This window comes from Lutra lutra, chromosome 1 (assembly GCF_902655055.1).
Source record: "Lutra lutra chromosome 1, mLutLut1.2, whole genome shotgun sequence".
NCBI lineage: Eukaryota > Metazoa > Chordata > Mammalia > Carnivora > Mustelidae > Lutra > Lutra lutra.
The window spans coordinates 206,004,700-206,026,246 of record NC_062278.1 but is presented as its reverse complement, the minus strand read 5'-3'; the positions used below and the strand labels follow the sequence as shown (position 1 = coordinate 206,026,246).

At 44.7% G+C, this 21,547-nt stretch overlaps 1 protein-coding gene and 1 pseudogene across 1 annotated transcript in view; one reads left to right on the top strand and one right to left on the bottom strand.

Annotated features, from left to right (window-relative positions):
• Positions 1 to 956: 956 nt before the first annotated feature.
• Positions 957 to 19,046, bottom strand: LOC125080917 (60S ribosomal protein L13-like; annotated as a pseudogene).
• A 1,980-nt stretch (positions 19,047 to 21,026) lies between these two features.
• Positions 21,027 to 21,547, top strand: part of DHX30 (DExH-box helicase 30) — a 29,071-nt gene continuing 28,550 nt past the window's right edge. The window contains 1 exon segment of the mRNA XM_047695130.1: positions 21,027 to 21,178. The gene's annotated coding sequence lies outside the window, so the exon portion shown is untranslated.

Here is a 21,547-nt window from a genome sequence, read left to right as displayed (position 1 = left end):
AGGTCCTGAGTGCTCATGGCTCAAACCCTGCGAGAATGTGCTCTAAAAGCCAGGCTCACACGTGGCCAAACACTCCCTGTAATCATCCCCCTGGGTGCCGATCTCAGCGCTGGCAGATGGGGCCTGCCATGCCCCTAGGCCCTAACCTCAACCCTAGGTTGGGTTTTCAGGCTTCCGTCCCCAAGGGCCTGTCCCCCAAGCCCTCCAGTTTGGGGAACCCAGAGCCACATCCTAGGAGTCTGCCTGCCACCCAGATGGAAACTGTGCTGGTTGGAGCTGCTTAGAACCCTCAGACCAGGAGAAACCTGCATGACTCCCTGAGGCAACCCCCAAATTCGCCAGTCCCCCTTGGCCATCAACCCAGAGCCTGACATACCATGTGATCCCTGTCCCCAACTCAGATCCCTGGGGATCCCCCCTCAGCGCTGCCAGATCGGGCCTGCCATGCCCCTAGGCCCTAACATGAACTCTAGGTTGGGTTTCCAGGCTGGTGTCCCAAGAGGTCTGGCCTCCAAGCCCTCCAGATTGGGGACCCCTGAACCACACCCCAGGACTCCACCTGCCACCCAGGAGGAAACAGTGCCGATGTCGATTTGGGCAGGAAGCTCATGAGAATTCACTGGCATTGTGCAGCGATTCAGGTCACAGTCATACCTGCTGTTCAGGGCGCTTCTCGCTAGTAAGAAAAGAACTACACACGGTATGTTAAATAGCAATACGTTTAAGGGGGAGAATATAAGGCACGAGCTAGGGATATGAGTCGTTGGGGGTACAAACTTTACATGAGGCTTGTGAAGAAAACCTTGGAGAAGGTGGGGAAGCCAGCCATTGCTTTGGGAAGACCATTCCATGCCAACCATGGAGCAAGGACAAAGGCACTGAGAGCTTGTATTATGTCCTCTGTGTCACTCAGCATTCTTCAGTGCCTCAGGATCTTTGCACGGTTTCTCTCTCTCTCTCTCTCTCTCTCTGCTTTGGACTGTTTCTCCAGTCCACTCTCACATTGCATACTAACTCCTGTCCTTTAGGTTTCAGTTCGAGGGTCACCAATTATAGAGGTTTCCCGGTCAGACACTGTTGTCCACTCTCCCAATAGCCATTCTCTGCTTCTTGCCTGCTAGCACAACACATTTTGTTGGGTGGATCTTGCCTGCTAGCACAACACATTTTGTTGGGTGGACAGCTTCCCCTTTCCCAGTCCCAGGGGATGAGCCTGTACTACGTGGTTGCTATCATTGGTGGTGGTGGTGATGGTCATGCCAATGATGATCACTGCCAATGGCACTTAGTTTTTTCTTTTCAACATCCTGTTCTGGAGCTTTCTTGACCCCTTTTGCCTAGAAGCCAAAGAGACAGGCATTGGCATGAGCCAGGGGAAGACAGGCCATCGCCCTGAAGTTCTTTGTAATGACTCTGGCGTTCTCCTTCTTACAGACATTCCATATGGATATGATCGATCTTGTCATGTGGACAGCCAATTTGAGTTCTTCAACAGAGCAGTCTCCTTCTTTAGGGGCCAAGAGCTTCCTGGGGAAGAGGATGAGCCTTGAGTGTCACTCCCTCAGTCGCTGCCTATTGGCCTGTAGGGACTCCATGCACTTCTTCCGTCTTCTTGGATCCACCGAGATCCCAATGGTCCAGGCCACCTTCTTGTGAATGCCAGCCTCCTTGTAACTCTTCCAAGCTGAAGCCCTTGCCAGCTTGCAGGTTGGTGTGATAGCTCACCATAGGGCACCTCACGATGGGCCAGACTGGTGGATAGGACGTGGGATGTGGGGCTCCAGGGTATGCCCGCACTTGCCCAGCATTGCCTCTGCGGATCTTCTGCTATGGTTGGTTGAACCATGTGGCCATGTGTAGCTATTAGTCCTTGTGGAAGCCAACCTTCAGGATCATGCTATTCTGGCTTGGTGCCATGGCTGCTGCCTGTGGGCCTGGGGGCATGGGAGAGGGAAACTTTTCAGGTCCTGAGCTCTAGCTGGGTGTCCCCAGAGCCCAGGCCATGACCCTGTCCTTTCCACAGCCCACCCAGAGCAGCTCTGGAATGCTGCCTGTTGCTAATGGTGCCTGGATCCAACATACTCCTAGCCTTCATTGTTTTAAGACTATCATGGCAATCCCATGACATTATCCCATAATTTTCCCTGATAAAAAAGGACCAGCAGGTTAGTATCCAAAATCTACAAAGAATTTATCAAAGTCAACACTCAAAAAACAAATAACCCAGTTAAATAATGGGAAGAAGACATGAATGGACACTTTTCCAAAGAAGACATCCAGATGGCTAACAGACACATGAAAAGAAGTTCAACATCACTCATCATCAGGGAAATACAAACCAAAACTACAATGAGATACCATCTCACACCTGTCAGGTGGGCTAAAATTAATAATACAAGAAACAAGAGGTGTTGGCGAGGATGTGGAGAAAGGGGAACCCTCTTGTACTGTTGGTGGAAATGCAAACTGGTGTGGCCACTCTGGAGAAAAGTATGGAAGTTCCTCAAAGTGTTAAAAATAGAATTATCCTAGGATCCCGTAATTGCACTACTAGGTATTTACCCAAAGTATACAAAATACAGATTCAAAGGGATACATGCACCCTGATATTCACAGCAGCATTGTCAACAATAGCCAAACTACGGAGAAAGCCCAAAATGTCCATTGACCGATAAATGGATAAAGAAGATATGGGGGTGCCTGGGTGGCTCAGTGGGTTAAAGCCTCTGCCTTCAGCTCAGGTCATCATCCCAGGGTCCTGGGATCAAGTCCCACATTGGGATTCTTGCTTGGCGGGGAGCCTGCTTCTCCCTCTGCCTGGTGCTCCCTTGCTTGTACTTGCTCTCTCCATCAAAATAATAAATAAAATCTTTAAAAAGAAAAAAAAAAGGAGCAGCAGGGAGAAGACCTCCACTTGGTTGAGTTAGTTTAGGATGCCTGGAGTTATGGCAGCCATCTAGGAACCAAGTGGGGAAATTGATCTAACCATACTCCCACCTACATCCCTACCTCTTAGGTGAGTTAATGTCCTCCCAGTTATGCCATCTGTGGTTGGTGTTTGATTACTTCCAGCCAAAGGCCCTACTGATCTACATCTACTCTTCCTAACTACTTAAAGTTATGTCTCCACCCCTGCCTACAGCTGGTACTCTCTCTGCCTCTTATCTCTTTATTTTTATTTTTATTCTTAAAAAGATTTTATTTATTTATTTGACAGACAGAGATCACAAGTAGTCAGAGAGGAAGGCAGAGAGAGAGGAGGAAGCAGGCTCCCTGCTGAGCAGAGAGCCCAATGTGGGGCTCGATCCCAGCACCCTGGGATCATGACCTGAGCTGAAGGCAGAGGCTTAACCCACTGAGCTACCCAGGCGCCCCATCTTTTTTTTTTTTTAATGACACATATCCCACAACTGGATATGGATGTGTATATATATACATATGTGTGTGTGTGTGTGTGTGTGTGTGTATCCTATATATGTCATTCTTTTGTTTCTTTCTCAAGGCCTGTAAGTTCCTTGAATATGGGACTTTTCTGTCTTGTTCACCCTTGTACTCCAGCACCAAGCATCCCATCTGGCACAATTTGAGTCTGTTGAATAAATGAAAAACTGAAGAAATGGGGGCGCCTAGGTGGCTCAGATGGTTGAGCATCTGCCTTCAGCTCAGGTCGTGATCTCCAGGTCCTGGGATCAAACCCCACATCGGGTTCCCAGCTCAGTGGGTGGTCTGCTTCTCCCTCTCCCTCTGCCCTTCCCCCTGCTTGTGCTCTCTCTGTTTCTGTCTCTCTCTCTCTCTCTCTCTCAAATGAATAAATAAAATCTTAAAAGAAAAGAAAAAAGAATGAGAAAAACTGAAGGAACGATGGAATGGATGAACAAACATATCAGTATGTCCCAATAACTGAACACTTCTTGAGGATGGTGTACGTGTCTTACATCCTCAAAATATAAAACACAGTCCTGACATTTACCCCACACGAAGACATAGTTGTTAAATTGGTGAAAGCTATTCAGCCGAGTCTCAGACTACGAACAGTATCTCTGCGTTATAAAGGGTTCTGCCCTCAGCAAAGAGTAGAAGGGAAGATTTAAAAACAGGAAAGCGAGAAAAGCACAATTTATAGACCAACTTTTGTTCCATTGCAGCTGTTTTCCTTTATTCCATTTGGGTGTACATATTCATGAACTTGAAGTAATTCATACAACTTTAGGTAATTGAAGTATAATATACTAGTACACCCAATAAAAATTTATTTGTACTTGTGCATAATTTCTTATTCTTCATTTCAGTACCTTCCTCATTTTATGTAAGAATTTTAAACTCTATGTATATAAGTACTATGTTGTTTCTTTTTATTTTATTTATTTATTTAAAGATTTATTTATTTATTTGACAGACAGAGATCACAAGTAGGCAGAGAGGCCGACAGAGAGAGAGGAAAAGAAGGAGGCTCCCTGCTGAGCAGAGAGCCCGATGCGGTGCTCGATCCCAGGATCCTGGGATCATGACCTGAGCCAAAGGCAGAGGTTTAACCCACTGAGCCACCCAGGCGCCCCTATGTTGTTTCTTTTTAATGTAGTGTTTTTTTTTTTTTTTAAGTAGGCTCTATGCCCAATGTGGGGCTTGAACTCAGGACCCTAAGGTCAAGAGTGGCAAGCTCTATTGACTGAGCCAGCCAGGCACCCCTCTAAGTACTATCCTTTTTTTTTTTTTAAAAGAAAGGGGCACCTGGGTGGCCCAGTCAGTTAAGTGTCTGCCTTCAGCTCAGGTCATGATCTTGGGGTCCTAGGATCGGGCCCCATGTGGGGCACCTTGCTCAGAGGGTCGTCTGCTTTTCCCGCTCCCTCTGTCCTCCACCCAACCCTGCTCTTGATCGATCTCTCTCTCTCAAATAAATAAAATCTTTAAAAATTTTATTTTTAAAAAATTGAAAGAAGAAAAAAAAAGTGCTACAAAGGAAGTAAAAGAAACATATACCTCTCTCCCAGGATTTTAAGATTTATAAAGTGATCTAAGTCAGCTCTATTCTTAATTTCAAAGAAACACACAAAACCAACTAAGGTTTAATAGTGAGTTATCTATTTTAACAGTACAAACTTGGGATGAACAGACTCAAGGCTTCACAACTAAAAATCTCAGCAGCCTTCAGCAAGTTACTTAACCCCGCTCTGAGCCTCAGTTTCCTCATTTGTAAAACAGAGACACTAATAATGCTGTCTAATAGACACTAATAACTAGAATTACTTGGAAGATAAATGACATAACACATGTACAGTACGTGGTGATGGACCTATAGTAAGAGCTCCCAAAGGTGAACTCTATTATTTTCATGAAAATGTAAGTTTTTATTATTATTCAAATTTCTTCTTCAATTTAACATATTTTTTCTTTATATTTACCTGGAACTCTACTTAGCTAAGAAATTATTATTGAGATGAATTATCTGTGATTAAACACAATCTAACTACATTTTTGTCATGTGATCCCTCAAAAATAACTTCAATAGTTCTCTAATTACTGATCTCATGAAAACAAAAATAAATAAACCATAGATGAATTTCTCTTTCCCCAATATTTATGGGAGGCAGCCAACAGCACCAGGGACGAGTGAGGAGGTAGCCAGTGCAATTAAGCTCAAGGATGTCAGCATACCCAAAGATTGGTTACTTAAAGGAGGATTGAGCAAATAAGTAAATATACTGAGGGAACGGAGAGCCAGGTTTCCCACAATATGGCCTGGGGAAGGCTAGAATGAGGCTTGTGGAGATTGACAGGAATTGGAAGTATTGGTGTGAGTACACAGAGAAATAGAGTTGTAAGTTTAAGTTCTAAGTGTATGCACTTATATGAATGTGTGTGTGTGCATATACAGTGACAGCTCATTAGCAATGAACACAGCTAGTATCCAGATCTTGGTTTCTATACACCCTTACTCCACTAAAGGGAAACAGAGCTCCTTGGGGAAGTGGCTGGTTCCAGGGTTAGGACATGGAAACTACAAGATCAAGTATGGTGGATCTCGTGTTACAAAGTCAACAGGTACTCAAAGAATGATGGGAACATGTTGAAAGGACAATATGAAGGGCATCCCACTGGACAAATCTGAGACAATGCGAGTATCAAATAAAGAGTGATGGTTATGGATTGATTACCCACCGAATAAAATAGGAATCCATGGACACAATGATGATATAAATAAATGAATCAATGGATAAATGGAGAGACAACATAGTGCTTCCCTATGGGAGAATGACAACTATAAATGCAGAAAGAATGATGGATTAGAAAATCACCATCTGGCAACCATCATGGTAAAAATCGGTTCAGACAAGAATCACCAATAGATTCTGAAGAAGTGGTGTAATCTTTTTGGAGGATTGAGATATTTAGCTGGTTTCAAAATATCTTCCCATTAGATAGTTACTAATTACAAATTATGTCTTAGTGAAGGAAACAGGAGACAACACCTTAACCAAGTGATCAAAATCAACAAGGCCAGTGTTGGGTCAAATCAACATTGCATGTCACATGGTAAGAACACAGTTCACTTCTGTGACATTCCTGCCAAAATGCTTGACTTACATCTACTCACAAAGAAACACCAGACAAATCCAAACTGAGAAGCAGTTGGAAAAGTAACTGGCCTGTGCTTTTAAAAACTGTCCGGCTTGTGACAGACAAGGAAAGTCTTAGGAACTGTTCTAGATTGAAGGGGACAAAGGGACCTGACATACATATGCAAATGTGATCCTGTGATCCTGCGTGTTATTGGGAGAACTAGCAAAACTGTGAATATGGTTTATGGATTTCATGGTATCAATGTTAAATTCTTGATTTTGATGGATACATGTAAAAGATTGCCCTGATTTGTAGGAAATACATACAATTTAAGGGTCATGGGGCATCGAATATGCAACTTACATTCAAAAGAGAAAGAATGTAAAGGAAATGTGATAAAGACAATAGGGACCTTGGTAAACAGTATACAGGAGGTCTTTGCATTATTCTTTATACACTTCTACTGATGAAATTACTTCAAACTTAAAAAATATGTACTTAGATACAGCTGAAACTACACTCCAAGCCTATGACAAGTGTTTGATATCACAGTAAGGACAATAATTTTATAAGGATCAAACCAGGTTTATTAATTTGTTCAGGTGCTGGGGCACCTGGGTGGCTCAGTGGGTTGAGCCTCTGCCTTTGGCTGGGGTCATGATCTTGGGGTGCTGGGATCAAGCCCTGTGTCGGGCTCTCTGCTCAGCGGGGAGCCTGCTTCCCTCTCTCTCTCTGCCTGCCTTTCTGCCTACTTGTGATCTCTGTCGGTCAAATAAATAAATCTTAAGAAAAAAAATAATTTGTTCAGGTGCTGAGTGTGGTAATGGCTCCCAGGGCATTCCCAGTCTCCTTCTCAGAGCCTACATGGCCTGGGAATCAAATAAAAGCACAGAAGACACGAACATTCCAACATAAAACATAACGTACACTATCCTCATGGATAGGGGTGACATCACTTCTAGGTTCCCTGAGTCTTGGCTCGAATAAAGTGGGGAAGAGTCATTCTCAGCAGGGCTCCCAAAACACAAAGGAACTAAAGTCTTTCAAAGGCAGGGTAAAAACTACGCTGGAAAGGTTTCCTTTACCTGATGGAACTTTAGGAGGCAGTTTGGATGAAAGTGAAGTTCAGTAAAGAACAATTTTTAAAAATTGTGCTGGAGTATGATGCACTTACAGAAACGCCTATAAATCGTAACTGCAGGGCTTGACAGATTATGATGAAGTGGACACGCCTGTGTAACCACCGCCTAACTCATGAACTGGAACCTGGGAATCAGCCCAGAAGCGTCTCTCCATGCCTTCCCCCATCACAATGGCTTCTTAATCTGAGATTACCATTCTCTTGACTTTCTGCACCAGATATGTTTGACCGCTTTGATAGTATTTTAAATTGCTCATTTTTTTTTAAAGATTTTATTTATTTATCTGACGGAGAGAGATCACAAGTAGGCAGAGAGGCAGGCAGAGAGAGAGGAGGAAGCAGGCTCCCTGCTGAGCAGAGAGCCCGATGTGGTGCTCGATCCCAGGACCCTGAGATCATGACCTGAGCCGAAGGCTGCGGCTTAACCCACTGAGGCACCCAGGCGCCCCTAAATTGCTCATTTTTAAAAAGATTTCATTTATTTATTTGAGAGAGAAAGAGCACAAGGGTGGGATGAGGGGCAGAGGGAGAAGCAGACTCCCTGGTGAGCAGGGAGCATGATGCAGGACTCTATCCCAGAATCCCAGGATCATGACCTGAGCCAAACACAGGTGCTAACCACCTGAGATACCCAGGCACCCTGCTCAGGGATTTTTTAATTTAATTTAGTTTATTTATTTGACACAGAGAGAGAAAGAGAGATCACAAGTAGGCAAAGAGGCAGGCGGGGGGGGGGGGGGGGCGGGGAGTAGGTTCCCTGCTGAGCAGAGAGCCTGAAGTGAGACTCAGTCTCAGGACCCTGAGATCATGACCTGAGCCAAAGGCAGAGGCTTTAACCCACTGAGCCACCCAGGTGCCCTTTCTGCTCAGGGATTTGAAACTGAATCTTACTTCGAAAATTAGACTTTTGTTTTTTTTGCATACAAATACTCTATACCCAAGGTAGAAATTCCGAGTTCACTACTGGTATTTTATTATTCTATTCCATTCCATTCTATTCTAATTTTATTTTCACTACTGGCTTTAAAATTTTACCAGATTAGGGTGTCTGAGTCACTCAGTGGGCTGAGTGACTATTTCACCTCAGGTCATGATCTCAGGGCTGTGAGATCGAGCCCAGCATCTGAGCATGGAGGAGCCCAACCTCCTGAGCATGGAGGCTGCTTGAGATTCTCTCTCTCTCCCTCTTGCCCTCCCCCCACTTCACGTGTGTGCAGTCTCTCTAAAAAAATTAATTAATTAATTAATTTAATTAAATAAACTTTAAGAAAAGGCACAGTTCATTTCTGGAAAGGGCATTTAACAAATGGTGAATTTTGCCCCTCAGCATATACAATGTTGTATACATTGGGACACCTGGGTGGCTCAGTCAGTTAGGTGTCTGCCTTCAGCTCAGGTCATGATATCAGAGTTCTGGGATTGAGTTCCCCATCAGACTCCCTGCTCAGCAGGGAGCCTGCTTCTCCCTCTGCCTGCTCTTCCCCCTGCTTGTGCTCTCTCTCCCTCTCTCTCTGACCAATAAATAAATAAAATTAAAAAAAATAAAAATAGGGGCGCCTGGGTGGCTCAGTGGGTTAAAGCCTCTGCCTTCGGCTCAGGTCATGGTCTCAGGGTCCTGGGATCGAGCCCCACATTGGGCTCTCTGCTCAGCAGGGAGCCTGCTCCCTCCTCTGTCTCTGCCTGACTCTCTGCCTACTTGTGATCTCTGTCAAGTAAATAAATAAAAATCTTTAAAAAATAAAAAAATAAAAGTTCTATCCACTGGTAGGTCAAACCTGAAAGAAAAGATTCCATTAGCCAATTCATCCTGATTCCACAAAGTTATCAGACATCTATGATGGGCTATAATAATAGGTCTTAGCAACACAACAAAAGTATGTTCCCAGATGACAGCATCAGATAAATGAAGTTCAAATGGGCCATTGTCTGTTTAAACACAAGTTAAACATAATTGCTGGTTTTAAACTCAGTCCAAGTAACCAGATATTCATTGCAGTCCATGACTATTGACTAATAGCCACTGCCACTAGAATTAACGTACTAAAGATAAAAGTAAAGATGAGATTGGCAAAACTGGGCAACTGGCCAGAGCTGAAGGGTGTGTCCCTTTATAAATCCCTGTTCATCTCCTGCTTCTTTTTTTAAATTTTATTTTTTATTAAGATTTTACTTATTTATTTGACAGAGAGTAGAGAGAGAGTGTGTGCGAGTAGGCAGAGTGGCAGGGAGAGGGAGAAGCAGGCTCTCCACTGAGCAGGGAGCCCGATGTAGGGCTTGATCCCAGGACCCTGGGATCATGACCTAAGCCAAAGGCAGCCACTTAACTGACAGAGCCACCTCGGGGCCCCCAAATTTATTTTATTTTTTTAAAAAAGATTTTATTTATTCGAGAGAGAACATGAGCAGCAGGGAGGAACAGAGGGAGAAGCAGGCTCCCCGCTGAGCAGGCAGCCCGATGTGGGACTCCATCCCAGGACCCTAGGATCATGACCCAAGCTGAAGGCAGATACTTATCTGACTGAGCCACTCAGGTGCCCCTCACCTTCTGCTTCTTCTAGAAGGACTTAAAACAAAGTCTAGTAAGCTTGTGATAAAATAAAAGAGACAAGAGTGAGGAAAAGAATCCTATCTGGTAACACACCTCCCAGACAGTGAACAAGCCCACATGATTTTCCATGGTAACTGTTAGCCGGAAAGAGAACAGCCTTCCAACAATGGCAAAGACATTAACTTGCATAAAACTGGTTGTCCTTAGATCCTATGAAAGCTCTCTAGGTGCATATGTCCTGCCTGAATCATAGCTAAAGAAGCTGTATTCACAAGAACATCTAACGAATTCCCATCAGTGAAGAGGTGCAGTCCATAAAGAGGCTGGCCTCCACACCTGCTGATCTACCAGGCACTTAAATACATTCTTGAGGAACGCCTGGGTGGCTCAGTCGGTTAAGTCTTCGGCTCAGGTCATGATCCCAGGGATCGAGTCCCACATCGGGCTCCCTGCTCAGCAGGGAGGCTGCTTCTCCCTCTCCCTCTGCCTGCTGCTCCCCCTGCTTGTACTCTCTTTCTGTGTCAAATAAATAAAATAAAATCTTTAGGAAAAAAAAACCCAACAAAATACATTCTTGGCAACTATTCTGAGTAGCTGAAATTCTAATTGCTATGAAATTTTAAAAATTATCTTAGAGAGAGAGAGAGCACACGCACACCTGGAGGGAGAGAGAGAATCCCAAGCAGACTCCCCATTGAGTGTGGGAGTCCAACGTGCGGCCTGATCTCATGACCCTGCATGACCTGAGCCGAATGAAGAGTCCCATGCTCCACTGACTGAGCCACCCAGGGGCTCCCCCGACAAAATTTTTTTTTAATTTGGAAATGATCCTTAGATGAAAGATTGTATGTCAGCTCTAAAAGAAACGCATTCCTGATCCCTGAGACTATAGCCAAGTCATACAGGGAAACAGATTCGGTAACCAATGTTGCTGACCTCTAGTGCTTAATAGAAGAATTACATTTCCCACTCAAAAGACCCAAATAGCACTGGTACCAACAAAACAAAAGGAAACAAAAACGAAGAAAAACCAAGAAAAAAAAAGCCCGACTGGCTGGATAAATAAAAATTAAAAAAAAAATTTAATTATTTGTTCTTCAGAGAGAGAGAGAGAGAGCCAGTGAGCACAAGCAGGGGGAGTGGCAGCAGGAGGAGAAGCAGGCTCCCCGCTGAGCAAGGAGCCTAATGTGGGACTCGATCTCAGGACCCTGGGATCATGACGGGAGCCGAAGGCAGACACTTAACTGACTGAGCCACCCAGACATCCCTATAAATAAATTTTTCTAACAAAATCCTAAGTTAATTATTGTCTTTATCTTCCTTCTGCAAAAGAACTGACTCCTCTGGAATCAGGGATGGACCTGTTTGCCCTAAGGGTTGACTCTTTTCCCCCCGGGGAAGGGATAAAGTCACAAAATGATGTTCCATGGTGGTCAGTGGAAGATGAAAAGGAGTCTTCTGAATCTTTACGAGAATGGCTAAACCTGCTTGCTAGAAACCTGAGGACAGGGCCTACTATGGAGCTGGAAAACAGAAAACTATTAAGAACCTGGGTCCCTGATGACATTACCGAAACCCTGAATCAGTCAACGAGGATTTGCTGTACTTGAGGACTTCCAGGTATGCGAGACAATGCACGTCTCTACACGCTAAGCCAGGCTGCAGTCAAGGTTTCTCTTTCTGGTTGCTCCAAACATCCCAAATGACACATACCTTTGTATTCTAGTTTTACCTAAACTTTTAGTTCCAACTTTTATTTTTACATGCACGCACACAAAAAAACAATTTTAATAGTCAGTAGTAAGTTAAATGTTACCGATACATTTTTCTCATATTAGTTCATGTCTTTGTTTATTTTATCCCACTCCTTTCCATTGGGTTTTTTCTTCTGAGAAGCACATTTTCTAGTTCTTTCAGTGAGGGTCACTGGCTAAGACCATCTCTTACTCGTTAGGGAACAGAAAATGTATTTGCCTTTTCCTCATTCTAGTACAAGTTTAGCCGGATATAGAATTCTTTTTCTTTTTTTTTAAGATTTTATTTATTTATTTGGCATAGAGAGATGTCACAAGTAGGCAGAGAGGCACGCAGAGAAAGAGGGGGAAGCAGGCTCCCCACTGAGCAGAGAGCCCGATGCGGGGCTCGATGCCAGAACCCCCAGATCATGACCTGAGTCGAAGGCAGAGGCTTTAACCCACTGAGCCACCCAGGCGCCCCTCAACTTATATTATGCACTTACACGGAAGCCCTTCAATCTAGTCTTCTTGTTTTTTAATTGTTCTTTTTAATTTTTCTCTTAGAATGAGCTGCTCATTCAGAATATAACATAACTTTCCGATTCATTAAATCTCTCTCCACTAAGACCTACAAAGAGTTTATGAGATCTATGTTTATTCAACAATTGCATTTTTTAAAAAGATTTTATTTATTTATTTGACAGCTAGAGATCACAAGTAGGCAGAGAGGCAGGCAGAGAGAGAGAGGAGGAGGCAGGTTCCCGGCTGAGCAGAGAGCCCGACGTGGGGCTCGATCCCAGGACACTGGGACCATGACCTGAGCCGAAGGCAGAGGCTTTAGCCCACTGGGCCACCCAGGCGCCCCTCAACAATTGCATTTTTAATTTCTAGGATTTCTAGCTGGTTCTTTACATATTTATCTGTCACCTTTTCATTTCTGATGACTTTTATTTCATAATTTCTTATTCTTTTAAAATAGGTATCCTTCCTTTATGTCTGGATATTCTAAAATACATACGTTAAAGTTATTATCAGGTTTTTTTTTTTTCATTTTAATTACAGTGAATTCATCTCTTGATGCTGATTTTTGTTGGCTCTTTCTTTTGGCTAGGTTTGCTTGTATGTTTTGAAAGCTTGATTTATAAACATCTCACGAATGGGTATCTTTTCCCCCATACATGTATCTCCTTCCCTAATGGTTTTGTGATAATCTCTACTCAATCATCCAGGAAACTCAGCTAGAAATAAGTCTTACATTAGTAACTTGAGACTCTGTCCCCACTATAAATTTTAGGTGATGGGAATCCATGCATCAAATGAGGGGGTAACTGGATTTAGGTCTGCATTCAATGTCATGTCTACTTCCTAAGTATATAACTTCCTATAAGCTAAGTCTTCAGGCATGGATGGGTTGTGGATCTTTCTAGTCTCTGTTAACTTTAGGGAGCCCCACCTAAATTCATAAATGCATGCACTAATCAGGGCCCAGTCATCCACATTATATGCGGCACTCGTCCCCACCCACTCAATCATATTACTTAATAGGTTATAAACTTCAGACTGCCTCTATTTCTGGATCCATAGCCCAGCAAGATTACAGCTCTGTTTCTGGTCAACATAAATATTTATCTTGTTTTTGATTATGGACATGTAATTTTAAGCTCTTATTAATTTCACTATGTGTTTGAAACAAAGGAGTGTCATCAAAGTGTGTACAAAGCTACATTGACAAGAAGTCAGTTTCATTCATGTTTTTTCTTTTTTCTTTTTTTTTTAAGATTTATTTATTTATTTATTTGACAGAGAGAGAGATCACAAGTAGGCAGAGAGGCAGGCAGAGAGAGGAGGAAGCAGGCTCCCCACTGAGCAGAGAGCCCGATGCGGGGCTCAATCCCAGGACCCTGGGATCATGACCCGAGCCGAAGGCAGAGGCTTTAACCCACTGAGCCACCCAGGCGCCCCCACTCATGTTTTTTAAAAAGCCCATATTGGGGAACCTGGGTGGCTCAGTCGGTTTAGAGTCTGCCTGCAGCTTGGGTCATGGTCCCAGGGTCCTGGGATCGAGCCTTACACCAGGCTCCCTCCTCAGTGGGGAGTCTGCTTCTCCCTCTGCCTCTGCCTCTCTCTCTCTCTCTGCCTCACATGAATAAATAAAATCTTGAAAAAAATAATTAAGAAGCCCATCTGTTGGTCCTTTGGCAGTACCATGGTTAACAGTAATGGCTAAAAAGCAGCCTGGGGGGTGCCCAGCTGGCTCAGTGGGTACAGCATGCTACTCTTGATCTTGGGGGTGTGAGTTTGAGTCCCACACTGGGCATAGAGCCTACTTGGAAAAAAAAATAAAATCATTAAAAAAAAAAAGCAGCCTAGGAGCTATACATTCTCCTTCATTAAGCAGTAAATACTTTCTAAGATTGAGAATAACTGATTTGTACAATTCACTGCATATCAAAAAATGTGATACTCCATTACCCAACTCTCCCTATTTCTGATGGGGCCAAAAAATTAGCCCAAGGCTTTGAAAGAAGTCCACATATAAATGAAATACATTCATGTTTCAGTGTTGTAGTGATATCAAACTTAAAATACTGACACAAAGGACAGGGATAAGTCTCCATTTACTCAAAGGAATTTACTTATATTTTCAGTATAATGCAAATGGTATTAAGGATTTACTGGCCTTCCAAGGTATAAAATTGGTTTTGTGGTTGTGCTGAATGAAATCTTAGAGAGATGAACTCTGGTTTAATTACAAATTAAACGGTATGATTTAAAAATCTGGGGTGGTGGACATTGGGTCACGATCAGGAACTATACAGGTGCAGGTCTGAAATTTCACCCAATTTACAAGCTGAACTAGTAGCTATCCTGTTACCATTTCATAGGTGCTGACAGAAGACACAAGCCTCCTGGGTCAGACACAAAGGACTTTAACTACATCAAAAGTAGTAGCCAGATCTTCATGTTGGTTTGTAACAGTTCCCTACGCCCCCACGTTTCCTGGGTGTGATATGAAAGCGTTGACCATAGTTGTCTGCTCACATAGTATTCATTATCAGAGGGGAACACTGAGCTTGGGAAATTCCATTTTTATAGCAAGTGGAAGTTAAGTTTGCCTTTTGTCCGAGGGGAGACAATACTTTATCCCTCAAGGTTTCTTACTGAAAACACAACTCTGAGCAAAAGCCCAGGTGTAGAGCAGGTAGGGAGTTGAATTCTTGGTATAACCAACAAGAAATTGCAGGGACACTCAGGGACCATGGCATAACATATACTGTCTTATTACTCTGTGTATGTTTGAAATTATTATGGAATTATTATCTAATTATAATATAGAGTAAATATACATTTTAAAAAGAAACGTACATCTGAGTTTAATATATTTGAAAATGCATGCATGGCTAGCTAGCACAGGTGTGTTAATGGCTATCATTATAACCAAATGTCTTTTTCAGGAGCCCTGTATATTCCAAATGCTTTATTTTTATTTTTTTATTACCATAAAAAGAATACATACTTTTGGGCACCCAAAGTCCACAGTGTAGAAGAGTATAAAGTGAAAACTAAGAGACTCTGATGTAGCTGCACAGTTGACAGTTCTAATACAGAGGTGCCTGGCCGGCTTGGTCAGTAGAGTGTGTGACTCTTGATCTCGGGGTCGCGAGTTCAAGCCCCACATTGGGTGTAGCACTTACGTAAACAAACAAAAGTTCTGATATATTTTTGCAGAAACGTTCTATGCTTATATAAGCATATGTATAAACACATGGCCTTTTTAACCCACTGAGCCACCCAGGCGCCCAACACATGGTCTTTTTAAAAACACAACTGGAATTATAAACATAAAATCATAAAACATGACTTTCTAAATTCAACATTTCCTGGATAGTTTTCAGCGTTTGCACACTAGACCTAACTCATTCTTTTAAATTGCTGCATACTACTTCATTTAATTGATATTATGGACTGATTTGTGTCCCCTCCAAATTCATATGTTGAAACCCTAGCCCGCAATGTGACTGTGTTTAGACAGGGCCTTCAGAGAGGTAATTAAGCTTAAATGAGGTCGTAAGAGTGGGACTCTAATCTGATAGGACTAATGTCCTTAAGAAAGGAACACACACCAGAGTCCTCTCTCCACTAGCACAGAGGAAAGATGTGAGGGGACAGCAAGCAGGCTGCAAGCCGGGAATAAAGGCCTCAGCAGAAAGCAACTCTGATGGAACCTTGACTCTGGCCTTCTAGTCTCCAGAACTATGAGAAAGTAAATTTCTGTTGTTTAAGCTGCCCAGACTGGGGTATTTTATTATGATAGCTGGAAACTAATACAGATACATTCTATTTAATACAATCAGCCTCTTAATAAGGGATAGGTAGGTTATTTTTAAAAAATAAATATTATAAGTAATACAGCACTGAATTTTCTCTCTTTTTTTAAAAAAGATTTTATTGGAGAGAGCGTGCATGTGTGCACACAACCTGGGGGAGGGGGAGGGGGAGGGGAAGGAGAAGCAGACTCCCCACTGAGCAGAGAGCCCGAAGTGGGGCTCCGCAACCCCAGGACCCTGAGATCATGACCTGAGCCAAAGACAGACGCTTAACCAAATGAGCCACCCAGGTGCCCCAGCAACGAATTTTCTTACATGTATGCAGGGGTATGGTTAAATAAACTCCAAAAACTGAAATGAGTCAAAGGGTATGAACATTTTAAATCTGATACTGCCAAACTACCCTCTGAATAAGTACTACCAATATACGGTTCCTGCAACAGTGTACAAGTGCTTGTCTCCCAAGTGGAAGTGCCCATCCAGAATTTACTCAGCACCTACTTCTCAACAGTGCCAGATCTTGTGCAAGGTGCTAGGAGACAGTGGTGACAAAGTATTAAGTCCCTGCCCTTCAGTCCTTTACTCTAGGGGAGAAACAAGTGAAAAGTAAGGATAACACAGATAAATACATGACGTGGTCTCAGAAACTATCTCTGAGATAATATCTGAGCAGAGACCCAGATGAAGAGAGGAAACAAATCTTACAAATCGTGTGACGGAAGAATGCTAAGTGAGTTCCATAGTTTTAACTATCTTTAAAAAAATAAGCAAAATTGTGGGGCACCTGGGTGGCTCAGTCAGTTGGGTGTCTGACTCTTGATTTCGGCTCAGGTCATGATCTCAGGGCTGTGAGATTGAGCCTGGTGTCGGACTTCTTGCTCAGTGCAGACCTTGCTTGAGATTCTTTCTCTTCTCTGTTCCTCCTCCCGCTTGTGCTCTCTCTCTAAAATAAATAAAACGAATAAATCTTAAAGAAAAAAAAAAGCCAAGTTGCAATTCTACTCCTAGGTACGTACCCCCAAAGTAAAAACAGGTGTTCCAACAAAAACATGCACACCCATGTTCACAGCAGTGCTATTCCCAATGGCCAATAGCCAAAAGGTGGAAACTACCCAAATGCCCAACAACATATGAATAGACAAACAAAATATGGAGTATTATTCAACCACGAAAAGAAATGAAGCCCAGGGGGCCTGGCTCAGTTGGTACAGCATGCAGCTCTCGATCTCAGAGTTGTGAGTTCGAACCCCATGCTGGGTATAGAAGTTACTCAAAAATTAAAAAGAAAAAAGAAATGAAGGACTGACATATGCCACAAAACAGATGAACCTTGAAAACGTGATGCTAACTGAAAGAAAGCCAGATATAGAAGGCCACGTTATATGATTTCACTTACATGAAATATCTGGAAGAAGAAAATCCATGGAAACAGAAAGCAGATTAGTGGTTGCCAGGGCCTGTTGCTGGGGAGGGTGGGAGGAGGATGGGGAATGACTGCTTAATGGGTACACATGGGGCTTCCTTTTGGGGTAATGAAAATGTTCTGGAACTCGACAGTACTGAGAGATAGTACTGACGGTTGTACAACATGTACATGTACCAAATGTCACTGAAATGTACACTTTAGAATTGTTAAAATGTCAAATTTTATGTTAGGTGGTATTTTGCCACAATAAAAGTTTAATACATTAAAAAAAAAAAAAAAAAAAAAAAGCAAGGCTGAACTTTCTCTTCCTAAACCTTAGGGCCATATGCAACGCATTTTTTGGTCACTTCCTTTCATGCCCAATACCTATTTTCTATTGCATTATGGATGTTAAAAAATTAATTTGTAAGCTCTCTTTGCATATGAAGTAAATTAATTCCCCACCTTAATAAAAACCAGAATTTATGGAATTTTCCATATTTACATAGAGATTTGAACAAGCACCAGTTAACTGCTAATGGTTTTTTTTTTCTTAAGATTTTACTTATTGGGGCGCCTGGGTGGCTCAGTGGGTTAAAGCCTCTGCCTTCCGCTCAGGTCATGATCCCAGGGTCCTGGGATCGAGCCCCACATCTGGCTCTCTGCTCAGCAGGGAGCCTGCTTCCCTCTCTCTCTCTGCCTACTTGTGATCTCTGTCAAATAAATAAATAAAATCTTTTTAAAAAATGTATCTTGGGGGGTGCCTGGTGCTCAGTTGGTTAAGCAACTGCCTCCGGCTCAGGTCATGGTCCCGGAGTCCCAGGATCGAGTCCCACATTGGGCTCCCAGCTCCATGGGGAGTCTGCTTCTCCCTCTGACGTTCTCCCTCTCATCCTCTCTCTCACTCTCTCAAAGAAAAAAGAAAAAAAAAGTATCTTGGGTGCTACCACGTAGGGAAGAAGAAACTGCTAGAGGGACTTACTGCTAGAGGAAGTGGAGAAGTTCTAGAGAGCGATGTTAGCAAAAAAATGAAATCTAGGGACTGGACCCAGGGAAATAAGGTAGTGATAAGAAAATGAGCAGGAAACAAGAGGGGAAGTATATGCGAGAGAGGGAAATAGACACTCATTGGCACTCACCTTATTATAAAGTGGATCACTTTATCAACTTCACCAGATACAACCATTCATTAAGAATAGTTCAAGGAGGGGCGCCTGGGTGGCTCAGTGGGTTAAGCCTCTGCCTTCAGCTCAGATCATGATCCCAGGGTCCTGGGATCGAGCCCCACGTCGGGCTTTCTGCTCTGCAGGGAGCCTGCTTCCTCCTCTCTCTCTCTCTCTGCCTGCCTCTCTGCCTACTTGTGATCTCTGTCTGTCAAATAAATAAATAAAAATCTTAAAAAAAAAAATAGTTCAAGGAAAGGTCCTTCAGAAAGAAAACTGAAAACGGAAAATCTGCAACAAGGAAAAAGCACCAGGAATGGTCTACTTGTGCTTTTTTTGCAGGGCTTTCCTAGGCCTTAAGACTTGTTGCAGTAGGGACCACATGTTCATCACTCACATGTTCATCGCTTAATGTTCCCAACAGCATTTCAAACATAATCTGTATGAAGCAGAATCCATCACCTCTGACCACCCTGTCCCTTCACTACGGTAACAGTGCACAATCCTCCCAGTCCCCTGGCACAGATCTCAGGCACCTCTCCACTCACCTGTGGCCAGGGATCAGCCTGATGCTTTACCATCACCCTGTCATACCTTTTTCTTGCTTTTTTCCCTCCTGAGCACAGTTGAATCCCTCGATACCTCTCATCTCATTAGTTCCCTTGCTTCTATTTTTCCAGCCAATTCTATCCTCACACTTTTAGAATAACCTTCTTGAAATCCGAGGCTTATACTTTCCTATTTAGAACTGTAAAAATAATGTCTTAGAGTAATTGCATACAAATAAAGTCAACGTCCCCGAGTACAGCGTTCCCAGCTACACTTTCTTGTTCTATTGCCTTTAAAGCCCGCACGCATTTCCAACCCTCTGGTCACACGAAGCTACTGCATATTCTTAGAATTTGCCTTTTGTTCCACTGGCTGTCTTCGCTTCTGTGGTTCCTTCTCCTTGATTTTGCCACTGATTAACTATTCCTTTCTCTCAACCCTCTAACACTTGATCCCTCCTCTCCCAGCATTGATCACTTTCTTTTTTCCTCACACAATGTTTTCATCTTGCCTACCATGCCCGAAGCCCCTCCAGGGAAGGTTGTTGTATCCTCAAAACCTGCTTATAACAATTGCTATACAGTTCACTCAAATATCTGTACAGGGATCATTTCCCACACGCCATAGCGCGGTACCATGCCCTGCTCAGAAAAGATAGTAATTATTTGAATGAGTGGATGATGCGCCACGCTCACCTCCCCCACCCTTCTGGTCCAATGTAGAGAGAGAGGAAAAAAAAAACCAAAACTTGTTGCATTTGTTTGCACAAAAATGACGGGATATGGTACTAATTCTTCATGTATCCTGAAAGGCCACGTCTTAAAAGCATATCCTAGGTCGTTCCTACTTGACCTAGCCTCAGAGGAACCCCATCCAAGTTCTCCCCTTTAGAAATTGGATTCCACCAAACTCCCACGAGAGCCTCATCCAGACGGCCTTCGGAGGCAAGGGGGCGGGGACGAGACCTCCAGAGCAGCCCAGCGGCACTCGGACCAGCAAGTGCCACCTTGTCTTTCCCCAGTGTCGTACAGTTTACAATGTGCCATCGCGTTGGTCTCCTCCTAACAATGTCGTGAGGCGGAAATTCTCACCTCCCTAAACAGAAGATCGGAGGAGAGCGGGTAGGAGAGTGTAGGAGAACGGAGAGGGTAAGGTAGGGTAGAGTAGGAGAAGAGGCGTGGCAACGGGCTGTGGCGGGGAAGGCGGGTGGAGGTCCGGATCCGGAGCAGGATTTCGTCCCCGGCTCAGCCCTGACTGGCCGGGGGCCGCGAGGCGGGGGCGCAGAGCTCGCGAGGGCCCTCCTCCTCTCACACTGCCGGATGTTGAGGCGCTGGGAGGGGGCGCCGTGTGGGGCCCTGGCCTCCGCAGTCCAGACCCGTTCCCTCCGCTGCCACAGAGGGGACCGCGCGTCCAGCCCCTCGGCGCCTCTGCCGGAAGTCCCTCCTGCGCCCGCCGCGGCCGTCCCCCATTGGGCCCGGCGCCGGGGTCTCGCCGCGGGTTGGCCGCCCAGCGGCGTGAGCCCGGGGAGGCCACTGCGAGCCCCGGGTGCGGGGCCCGCTGGAGACCCGCTCAGACGCGGGGTCGGCGCGGGAGGCGGGGCGGGGAGCGCCGGGGCGGCTGGCGGGACTTCCGCCTCGGGACCCGGAAGGGGCCGCGCCACCGCTGGTGGGAGTTGTAGTCCGGCCGTGGTTGGGGGGGCCCGCGGCTCATGCGCGGTGCACCGAGGCTTGTTTCACATCTGTAACAACAGGTGAATTGGGCTTTTTATTCTCCCCTTTCGTGTCCCCTTGAGGAGCTTGCCGCGGCCGGGGGTGGTCGGCGCGAGGAGGGGCCCGGGGCCGACCGCCGGCTTGGCGGAGAGTGGGGCGGAGAAGCGGGCGGGCCCGCGGAGCAGGCCGGGCATCCTAGGCCTGCCCGCGAAGCCGGCCCGGCCGAGCCGTGGGCAGCCAGGCCTCGGCCTGCCGTTGCCATGGAGCCTGGGCGGGGGCGGGGGCCAGGCCGGTCCGCCGGGGCGGGCCTGGTAGCCAGGGGCTCCACGGGGACCGCGGGAGAGGCCGCTTCATTGGCGCAACGACGCCTCCGCCTCAGGGGATGCTCCGTTCCCCGAGGCAGGGCCTGG